The following is a 12,523-nucleotide window of genomic DNA, read 5'->3' as shown; positions in this document are numbered from 1 at the left end:
TTATTGTTTATTGATACAAAAGAAAATAAGTATATTAACTAATATCAAATTAGAAACACAGAATTTGATTAAACGAACAATATTAAATGAGGTTAAATTGACAGAAATATAATGTTAAACTATTTGCTATAAACTGACTCTAAATTTGGACACTCGAAACTTGATGGTGAAGGATTTAAGCTCGACTAACTATAACAGAAAAATATTAGTTACATCTAGTACTCTCGGTACTCAGTATACTCCAGCTATTTTATTTTAAACAATACGTATTCAACACTCGCTGATTTAATCAGTGAGACAATCATAATTCTTGTGAGCGTCCACCTAACCGTCCTATTGAGGTGAGTGTTGTTCATTTTCATTTTCTATTTCTTCTTTTATTATTTTAGTTTTTTTTCTTTTAGGTTTTATGTTGAGACTTGTGTTTTTGGTAAATAATACATCGTACATTAGTTATTTACTATTAAAAATAACTACACAGGTATTGTTTACTTATTGTTGATTGATACAAAAGAAATCAAGTATAGTAATTAATATCAAATTAGGTACAGACAAAATTTAATTAAACAAACAATATAAAATGAGGTTAAATTGACAGAAATATAATGTTAAACTATTTGCTATAAACTGACTCTAAATTTGGACACTCGAAACTTGATAATGAAAGATTTAAGCTCGACTAACTATAACAGAAAAATATTAGTTACATCTAGTACTCTCGGTACTCAGTATACTCCCACTATTTTATTTTATTTCATTTTAAACAATACACTGAACCCTACAGCACAGTCATTAAGCGGGTTCCATTAGAAAAAAAAATAACAGTTACATTATATTTAATAATAATACTTATAAGTGATAGTAATATCAATAAGTCTGTATTTAGTGTAATAAGTAAGTATATAAAATGCTCTGGCTCAGTTTCTATTTGATAAACATAGTTTCGAGAAACAATCAACATTATTTATCTGATTGACATCAAGACTATTTAATTAAGGGTCAAGAGGTAGTGGAGGGAAACATTACCAGGTCTACTGAATCCAGGACTTTGTACAGTGACGTTGTACGGTACAACTTTTCTCTTAAATAAATCTAAATATTAATTCTATAGGTGTTGACCTATGTACGTATTTGAGGGGTAAAACTATCGAAAAATATGAGGGCGATACTCGAGAGATTATAGCAGAAAGCGTTTAAGTGGCTGGTGAAAAATGTCAGCCCCGTACTAAACCCTTGCAGCAAATAGGAGTCTTGAAGTTAGTCAAAAGTCGAAACTCGCAAAAAACGGGCCACGATTCTTGATTGGTTGAAATTTAAGCGCGCTCGTAGCGCGCTACTCAAATTTCTAGTAATACTTATAAGTAATACACTGATATAAGGGTTTAGTACGGAGTACTAAAGTAATTTAGTAATAAAATTTTTATTCATTCATTTGAGAGAAACAAATATTTTGTACCCATCAATATTATTTGTTACAGTTTAATAAATGATTTCTTTATATGAAAAAAGCCTTATTACATGGAAACAAATATTTATTTTCACCAAATAATATTTAACCCTAGACTAGTCAACAAACGCGACCTAACGACTTTGGTCGAGTGATGAGAGATTTGCCGCAATGCTTTTAGAGCGTACAGTGTTGCCAGTTCATACACGTTTGACAGGCAGAGACTAGAGGTGTTTTCGGCAATGCCGCGGACAAAAAACTACTTACGACTCTGGTCAAGCGATGAGGAAAGCCCCGCAAATTTTTTTAAGAAATTTTTTTTCAGCAATTCAACGTTTTCGAAGATGTTTGAAAAAATTATTAATATATTCTAAAATGTTCAAGGAACAAATTCAAATTTTTTTGAATAATTTTAGTAAATATTGAAGATGTAATAAACAAAATATAATTGAGCGCGACGTCACGCTCATAGGGTGACCAGTCTAGGGTTAATAATAGGTACTAAATATTTCTTCGGCAAGTATTGTCGGTAGATAGCTAAGCTCTAATTCCAATTAAAGTTTTTTTCATGCCTACTGGTCAAGTGACTAGTGAACCTTATTTAAGCCAAGCGATGGACATTCCATCTGCACTATTGGTCGAGAGACATTCTCTCTTGGCATTAGTTCTATGGGGTCCATCGAACTTGAATACTAGTAAAGCTGGAAGTTTTGTGGTATCTGTTCGAGTTGTAAAGATGTTAAACAAATGAAAGAAACTACATGAGAGCAAAGATAAACTTTGAAAAAATAAATGGGGTAGGTTACCAAGCCAGGAATCGAACCTGGATCTCTCTGATAACATGTCAGGAATGTCCATCGCTTGGCTTGAATAAGGTTCACTAGTCACTTGACCAGTAGGCATGAAAAAAACTTTAGTTTATACATACATAATGGGTCATGAAGAAAAAATAATTGTTAATTTAATTCCAATGTTTATGTAATACATAATCTATTAACTGACTTAGATTATTTTATTCAGCTCGATTTTGGGAGATTTATTAAACCTTTAAAAACACACATACTCCCAATAAATGTCTTCTATTTATGTCTTTCCTCAGTGGAGTTTAGTTAACATTTTTCAATTTGTCTATTATTAATATGTTAAAAACTTGTTTAATTTAAAATTTTATAAATGTCTCAAACGAAAAAATTAGGAAAACGGTTGACCCTAAAGGCCATTCCTGCAACTTCCCGCTAATTCCATACTTAGGCGCTTAAAATTGCACCAATGACATTTTTGAGCTCTTCGAGCTCAAAAGTCTGATAGAGATTTGATGACACTATTTTTTGAATTTTAAAACCGCAATAACTTTTGAATGAATAAACCGATTTTTACGCGGTTAGAAGCATTCGACGCAGTTTTTTAAGCCTCACAAAGAATCTCAAATTTTGAATTGATCGCGCTAGGAATTTTGGAATTATTCCGAAAAAACGCTTTTTTTGGTTTTCTTTCGTTCACGATATCTCTCGAACGAATCAACCGATTTTGACCGGACTGGTGGCGATCGACGTGGTTTTTTGAGGTTAAAAGCTGATTAGTTTTTGGAACTGAACCTTTAAGCCGTTTAAAAGTTATTCCAAAAAAACCACATTTGAAAAAAATTTTTTTTTCAGTTTTTTTAAGATTTCTCAAAATCTATTGATCTGAATCGGTCCAAATAGTTTTCAAAATCTAAGTTTGGTCAAGTCCTTTCGAATGGCACCAACCGCGATGAAATCGGTCAAGCCGTTCAAAAGTTATAAGCGGTTCACATACTTTCACACACACACACACACACACACACACACACACACACACACACACACACACACACACACACACACACACACACACACACACACACACACACACACACCGTGACAACCTCGCGGGGATAGTCAGGGAAGCTTCCTGTGACCTTCAAACGTCGAGATCTGATGAAAACTCGATTTTTGCAAAACGGGGTGAAAACAATAACTTGCCGATTTTTGAAAATCTTCGATTTTCTTAGCGGGAAGTTAAAAATATAATTTAATGAGATTCTTTTCTTTATAATGGCTGCGTTCAGGTTTACTAAGTTCTGAGTAGGGCTGACTTTATCTACCAAAAAATTAATATTTAGACACACTTAAATAAATATATCTTGCATTGTTTTATTATAGGTTTTTTTAAAAAACAATATAGTTACTTTAAGTTGTTGCTACAAGATATGTTAAGATCTGCCAAGAACTTAGTAAACTTGAACGCGGCCAATACCTTATATTTTTACTTAAAATTATTTATTTTAATTATTTTGATTTATTTTAAGTTAAAAAGTTAGGTTACACGCTAAAATTAGTTAAAAAATTAATTTCTTTGATACCAATAAACGAGTTATTGAGTACCAATAAATTATTTGTTAAATACTACTAAATATTTGGTAATGAAAGGTTTGTTACTAAATCTTTTATTATCTGTTACTATATCTTAATTAAATAGAACTAAATCCTTCTATCAGTGTAGTAATAATAATAAGTCTGTATTTAGTATAATAAGTAAGTATATAAAATACTCTGGCTCAGTTTCTATTTGATAAATATAGTTTCGAGAAACAATCAACATTATTGATCTGATAAACATCAAGACTATTTAATTAAGGGTTAAGGGGCAGTGGAGGGAAACATTACCAGGTATACTGAATCCAGAACTTAGTACAATGACGTTATAGGGTAGAAGTACCGTTTTTGGCCACCTTAGCATTGTTTTTGGCCAATTAACATTTGAATTAATTTACAAAAAATTAGAATATTATAACCATATTTTTGTTGAATTTTAAAAAATTTATATTAAAACAAATTGAGTTTGTAATGGTTTATTAATATTAATTCATTTCTTTCGTTTATTTGAACAATAAATGGCCATAAACGGTACAGTGGCCACAAACGGTACTTCTACCCTACTCTACAACTTTTCTCTTAAATAAATTTAAATATTAATTCTAACACTTACCTATAAAATAAAACCGGAAGTTATTGTTGACTATCAAGAGATAAAATCCCATTTCAAACTATATAGTAAAAAATACTATACTAGTCAAACCATTCAACTATCCTGGGCCCATAAACGTTTTATTTATCCACCTATCGGCCAGCGAAATAGAATCGTCTATGTGTCTTGAAGTCTTCTTGGATATCTAAGCTAGATCCATACCAAGATTCGCCGGATAGGATCCATGAGCCACTGGGAGTAGTCGGAGCTTTCAATTCCCGGAGTCTGTTGAAGATAAAAAACACACCAACTGCACATTCAAAAACCAAGACAGAATAAGCCACTCTAAAGGTACTGAGTGAGAAAACGAGAGCGTTAAAAAAACACCGGTGAACAATACTCGCCGAGGGAGACATTCAATCGGTTGGACCAAACGTTTTCCAATCCAAGATGGCTTCAATCCATGTCCTTCTCTTAATCGTCCTGCTCACCGACTTTACAACTTCGATCTGAATTTATTGATTCCTCGGGAATTCACGTCCCCGAAATTATCTTGTTTATTGTTCCATCCTAATTTTTTCTCCTTTTACAATTTTATTTTTAAACCCTCGAGGAAATAAACCCCCTCATCTTCAATTTAAAACCCTCCAAAATTTTATCTTTTAATTTTCAATCCTACTTTTTATTTTTCAGCATAAATTTTTTTTCAATATAAATAAATCCACTAACATTTTAGTCATCGAGCTATTTATAATATTATATTATAAAAGTTATTTCTTATTCCCGACCACATTATCGATTATCATATCATGACACATATTTAAACTAAACGAAATCTTCGAGATATATATTAGATAGGAATGCTTACCGTTTTATTATCAAAGACGCAACCTTTTTTAATCTCGCTTTAAATTCACGTATCTATCATTCAATGTATCTGTCAACTAACCGAGCTACCTGATGATTAATATTTATTCCAAAGGTGAGTGTGTTCCTGAATAGTTAACCATTCAAGGAGCAAGAAATAAATATATATATACGATGCATATTTCACAAATGATTTAATATTACAGATTCTTCAGACTTGTGATCTCAGTGACAAGAATTTATTGATTAATCAGCTCATGTCTATTGGGATCTTGATTATTCCTCGACCAAATCTTCAGATTTTTAATTTAATGACCTCATGAGGTAAGCTACAACAAAATAAATATAATATTTATCGGTATAATCTATATCATTAAGAAAATAAACAAAATTTTGTAGAGTATTTATATGATAAAATGGTTAAATTTGGTATCGTTGGAAAAGTCTTGACTTGAATTTGTGCCTTTTCATGGTTTCATATTATTCTCACCAATAGTCAATTTATGATGATAAGTATTTAGGCTGCATTCGAAAATGCTCTATCTCTAGATACATTATTAAAAAATAACCTTGTATCTTGTGAACTATTGACATTTTTAAAGATATAAGCTCATCCTGATGTTACACTCATCGATACCTTTCATTTGAGTACCCACATCAATTTTTCATATATTTATATATATTATATATATGTATATATGAAAAATATATAAAAAATGCAAGTAGGTACTCAAATGAAAGCTCTTCATGAGTGTAACATCAGGATGAGTTTATATCTTTAAAAAAGTCAATAGTTAAGAAATGACCTTGTATCTAGTAAAATATTGACATTTTCAAATATGTAAGCTCATCCCGATGTTGCACTCATCAAGACCTTTCATTTGAGTACCGACATCAAGTTTTTTATATATTTATATATATTACATATATGTTGATGTATATATGAAAAATATATCAACAATGCATGTGGGTACTCAAATGAAATCTCTTGATGAGTGTAACATCAGGATGAGCTTATATCTTTAAAACGGTCAATAGTTAAGAAATGACCTTGTATCTAATGAAATATTGACATTTTTAAAGATATAAGCTCATCCCGACATTATACTCATCGAGAGCTTTCATTTGAGCACCCACATCAATTTTTCATATATTTATATATATTACATATATGTATATATGAAAAATATATCAAAAATGCAAGTGAGTACTCAAATAAAAGCTCTTGATGAGTTCAACATCAGGATGAGCTTATATCTTTAAAAAGGTCAATAGTTAATAAATAACCTTGTATCTTGTGAACTATTGACATTTTCAAAGATATAAGCTCATCCCGATGTTACACTCATCAAGATCTTTCATTTGAGTACCCACATCAATTTTTCATATATTTTACATATTTATATATATATATATTACATATATGTATATATTAAAAATATATCAAAAATGCATGTGAGTACTCAAATGAAAGCTCTTGATGAGTGTAACATCGGGATAAGCTTATATCTTTAAAATATATATTATATATATGTATATATGAAAAATATATCAAAAATGCATGTGAGTACTCAAATGAAAGCTCTTGATAAGTGTAACATCGAGATGAGCTTATATCTTTAAAAACGTCAATATTTAAGAAAGTACAGTACAATTTAATAAAAGTCATTATTTAATAAAGCAAAATTTTATTTATAGTTCACAAGTCACGGCAGTCATATAGTGACTGCAAGGTTGCTACTTTTATTGAATTTAACAATAATAAAATTAATCGCTTGTTGACAGGTGCATTTTACATTCATTTACCGTATACATTACCAATAATTGAATGTATATTAAATGAGTGTATGTAATCTGGGTCGAACTTTGTTCTACTTAAATTTAACCCAAGTAGAAAATACACAAAGATCTAAGATTGATGAGCGCTAACTTAATTTATATCTTCAATGGTAAATTTAAAAAATTAAATATTTCCTCTTATACATGAGATATAAAAAATATAAAAATATTTGTTTTAATATGACAGATTGTTTACGTTTTTTTCAGAGTGAAATAAACGTTTTAATATTAATTTATGATGTTATTTACATTTAGCTATATAAGTAACATATGATGAGTGACAAGTATTTCGTTTGTGAAGATAAAGGCGTCAGTTTTACAATCACCTTCTGGTGGAAGTATTTTGCCAGGCTGTTAATAAAACTAAAAATAAAAGTCTATTCTTGTATCCACACACATATACTAATATATATAAATATAACATATATACATGAATAATACTTGGTAGAATTTTAACGAGACCGGACGAGAGTAAATTCTTGTACCTTTTGCTCCTGATACTTTTGCCCAGGGCGAGGATTCATGCAGAGTGTTGCTACTCTAACAAGAAAAGCTCTCGCACCACGTGCTCAAAAAAAAAAAATAAAATAAAAAAATAGTCGATTTAAACCGATGGTATATCTGTGTGTACATAAAACTGAGAATCGTTCTCACCTCAAGTCACCCGAAGCTCATAATGAATTATGATCTATAGTCAAGAGTCATTATTAACGTTTCGGCTTGTATCACCTTATTACTTTTTTAAAAAAGTATTTTCATCGATACATATAAATATATATTATTGTAATTGTATTATTCAAAATAATTTAGAGTGTAAAAATGTAGATCCACACCTACTCAGTTGGGTATTTTGGTCATAATTCAACCACGTGTACCTTTAATTTAAATGCTAATTAAATACTTATTTCTTCTTTTTAGATCTCTTACCGTAGCAAACTAAACACTCATATACTTGCTGATAATCGTCATGGGATCGTCGACAAATTGAAACGCCTGTCATATCCAAGGTGTTTATTGAGACCTCATATTAATCATACAGATAATTGGAGTGTAAATTAAATCTATAATATAAACATGCTTACAGCTGAATATATTGTTGTGGATTTATACTACATAAAAATTATTATGTGAGTCTTGCTCAATTGTTAACGGGATTAGTTATTTAAAAATAAAGGTATGTAGTTGAATTAAAAGTCAAATTTATAAAATTAAAATTCATTTGGCAGTAGCCTATTGTTAGAAATAACTACTCAGGTATTGTTTAATTATTGTTTATTGATACAAAAGAAAATAAGTATATTAACTAATATCAAATTAGAAACACAGAATTTGATTAAACGAACAATATTAAATAAGGTTAAATTGACAGAAATATATTGTTAAACTATTTGCTATAAACTGACTCTAAATTTGGACACTCGACACTTGATGGTGAAGGATTTAAGCTCGACTAACTATAACAGAAAAATATTAGTTACATCTAGTACTCTCGGTACTCAGTATACTCCAGCTATTTTATTTTAAACAATACGTATTCAACACTCGCTGATTTAATCAGTGAGACAATCATAATTCTTGTGAGCGTCCACCTAACCGTCCTATTGAGGTGAGTGTTGTTCATTTTCATTTTCTATTTCTTCTTTTATTATTTTAGTTTTTTTTCTTTTAGGTTTTATGTCGAGACTTGTGTTTTTGGTAAATAATACATCGTACATTAGTTATTTACTATTAAAAATAACTACACAGGTATTGTTTACTTATTGTTGATTGATACAAAAGAAATCAAGTATAGTAATTAATATCAAATTAGGTACAGACAAAATTTAATTAAACAAACAATATAAAATGAGGTTAAATTGACAGAAATATAATGTTAAACTATTTGCTATAAACTGACTCTAAATTTGGACACTCGAAACTTGATGGTGAAGGATTTAAGCTCGACTAACTATAACAGAAAAATATTAGTTACATCTAGTACTCTCGGTACTCAGTATACTCCCACTATTTTATTTTATTTCATTTTAAACAATACACTGAACCCTACAGCAAAGCCATTAAGCGGGTTCCAGTAGAAAAAAAAATAACAGTTACATTATATTTAATAATAATACTTATAAGTGATAGTAATATCAATAAGTCTGTATTTAGTGTAATAAGTAAGTATATAAAATGCTCTGGCTCAGTTTCTATTTGATAAACATAGTTTCGAGAAACAATCAACATTATTTATCTGATAGACATCAAGACTATTTAATTAAGGGTCAAGAGGTAGTGGAGGGAAACATTACCAGGTCTACTGAATCCAGGACTTTGTACAGTGACGTTGTACGGTACAACTTTTCTCTTAAATAAATCTAAATATTAATTCTATAGGTGTTAACCTATGTCCGTATTTGAGGGGTAAAACTATCGAAAAATATGAGGACGATACTCGAGAGATTATAGCAGAAAGCGTTTAAGTGGCTGGTGAAAAATGTCAGCCCCGTACTAAATCCTTGGAGCAAATAGGAGTCTCTACAGTGTACGGTCTGTAGGGGAAGAAAAGAATATGGGATTTTATCGAGCGTAAGACTTCTCTGATACGCTGCTGGTGAATTGGCTCCATATCATGTTCACCATCAAAACTTAGTGTCAAATCGTTTTCGTGATTCTCACGATGAGATCCCGAGGAAACTCAACTTAACTAAACTATCATATATGTAGCCCTCTCCGACATTTTACGGCTTATATTTCACGTACCACCAAAAAAAAGGAATTTTATGATTTTAAAGTCTTCTCAAAGAAGATAGGAGAAAATACGACCAAGAATAAGAAAAAGAAGGGGATGATGCTTTCATAAGTTATTGATTGGCGACAGTGCAAAGGGTGGAGTTGCTCTGTGATCACCATGGCTACGGAACCTGCGCTCTCTCGCTAAAACGGTTACCTTAATGCCCGGGAATTACGGCACGTGATTTCATTTCTAGTGCATGGAGAATCGTTTTAGCCGTAATGTAATTTCGCTTTCCACTCTGTCCCCAGTTAATTGTTCTTCTCTTTTGGCTTCTGCAAACGCTGCAGTTAATTCGCCGGTAGTGGAACTCCTTACATCGACAACTTCCAAGTCGATTAATCAATTTTTTTCTTCCCTTTGTATTTATACACAGAAAGAAAAATTTCTTGACTGGAGAACAAAATTTTTGGCTCAAGAAAATTTGTCGGGTGCCTGAAGGAAGACCGAAGTTGTTTTGGCCGAAGTAAAAATTTTTCTTTAAATTCTATTCTTGGTGGAAGTCATTTTTTCTTAATTCAAATTATCATAAATACTTGAGACAATAAATTTTTATATTTGATCAAGATTTTTAGATACTTTAGGGAGGCAGCGCCACCTACTTCAGCTGAGAAAAAAATTTTTTCACCTTGAGAAAATTTTTCTCGAGAATATTTGATACCCATTTTATATTATTTTACCGTGCAATTATACATATTGAATGAAAAAAAATGATGAAATATTATTTGATCTTCCTAATTGACATGTTAATCAATAAAAATATTAATGAAGCATATTATTGGAGCAAGAGAGAAATTTTCTCAAGACAAGAAAATTTACTTCTATCAAAAACTAAATTTTTTGGAGCAAGAGGCTGAATTTTCTCAAAACAACAAGATTTTCTTGACTTAAATAAATTTTCTTGGATCAAGATACATATTTCTTAAAGCAAGAGAATTAATTTTGCTGGAATAAGTGAAATTTCTTCAAAAAAAAATTTTTTTTTCTCAAGCAAATAATTAGGAAGAAAAATATTTTCTAGGCTCAAGTGAACCTTTTTTTCCGTGTATGATAGATGGATCGTGCTGGACCTATAACCTGAAAATATATTAACAATAGGATGACGATTTCTGTGAGAGGTTGATTTATGCAACTGTCTATACTGAACGCACGTACAAAGTGTATAAAGTAACGTGATCGCGTGGTCGCTGGGGGTTTGGACCTCCCTCATGGGGGCTGTACCACCCGAGTTGGCATTAGCTAACTGCGCCCTGATTCGCCAACACATTGATCTGGAAAACGGGCTAACTTTCCGGGCATTAGCCCAGCAAACTCCGCAATAGCAGGAATCACACACAGATTTACTTTTATTTCTCAAAGTTATTTTTGAGATGCTGTAAACAGTTTCTTTACCAGGAAATTATCATGATCAGCATAGCATCTTCTTCTCTCTTCTCAGCAGACTCCAAGCTCATTGTATTGTCAATGTGAATAGTTATTTTAACTTTAAATGTGGATAATAGAGCAGTTAAATGTTTTTGTAGTTTGAAAAAGGTCATTTGGAATAGAGCATAATTGAATTCCAAATATCTTTCTCAAAGTTTTAGTTTTTACTGGACATATGCTATGACACTTTACGCCAGGTCCTTTTTTCCACGAAGTTATAAATGCCAATTGACTATGGTTACCGTGGGCGTGGTTCCTCAAATTATCCCTTTGTGATATTCTAGAAGCCGTGGTGTGTATGGGTATTTAAAACATCCTATACTATACAGATTTTGTGATCGGCTCATTTTTTATCTGGGCACTATACTTGGTTAATGGGCCCTTAATGACCTTAAATAGCTCCAGCTTCCACACTGAAAAAAAATATGTTCAAATTACATGCTCTATGGTCTGTTATATGTTACTAAATTTTATTTAGAGTTTTAAGGTTTTAAAAAAAATTAAAAATTTACCTTTTTTTTTTGCTGAGGACTCTTTTAATTTTTTATAAAATTTATTAAATAATTGTAATTATTTACAAGTGGAGTCAAACGTATTTTTGGACATATCTAGGTGAAAAATTAACATTTTTTTTATTCTGCTTATTTTTATACATCAAAAAATTAATATTTCGATAGTTTTTTTGCCTTCAAAAGTTGGAAAAAATTTTGGCTCTTATGTTTTTGGATAAAATTTCTATTTTATGTTTTTTTTTTTTAAATACATAAAAAAAACAAACAATTTAAATAAAAAATTGAATATCACAATTTTTGAAAAAATTTATAAATTTTTTTGAAAATTTGTTAAAATTATGGCAACCTTTTTTTTATTATTCATTTTTTTATGTATTTAAAAAAAAAAATAGATCAAAATTAAAAAAAAAATTTGGTTCAAAAAAATGAAAATTAAAATGTTAGACCCCACTTGTAAATAATTACCTAAATAATTTAATAAATGACACTGAAGTTAGCAATGAAAATAAAATTAGCAGACATCTGAAAATCTTTAGAATTTTTTTTATTAATAAAATTATTACAAAAAAATTAATAAAAAAAATTGCACATGTAAAAAATTTGAAAAACTACACGTGCAATTTGTTAAAATATTTTTTAATTGCTAATTCAATTAATAAAAAAAAAATAAAA

At 30.3% G+C, this 12,523-nt stretch overlaps 1 long non-coding RNA gene across 1 annotated transcript; it reads left to right on the top strand.

The window, feature by feature from the left end:
• The first annotated feature begins 2,203 nt into the window (after window positions 1-2,203).
• LOC123271632 lies at window positions 2,204-11,842 on the top strand. The gene is made up of 4 exons (XR_006510929.1): window positions 2,204-2,363; window positions 7,329-7,331; window positions 9,005-9,013; window positions 11,827-11,842. It is a non-coding gene; the product is annotated as an uncharacterized LOC123271632 (long non-coding RNA).
• Window positions 11,843-12,523: the final 681 nt, after the last annotated feature.

Source organism: Cotesia glomerata, linkage group LG9 (assembly GCF_020080835.1).
Source record: "Cotesia glomerata isolate CgM1 linkage group LG9, MPM_Cglom_v2.3, whole genome shotgun sequence".
Taxonomy (NCBI): Eukaryota; Metazoa; Arthropoda; class Insecta; order Hymenoptera; family Braconidae; genus Cotesia; species Cotesia glomerata.
The sequence above is the reverse complement of the archived record's forward strand: the minus strand, read 5'-3'. Positions and strand labels throughout refer to the sequence as shown.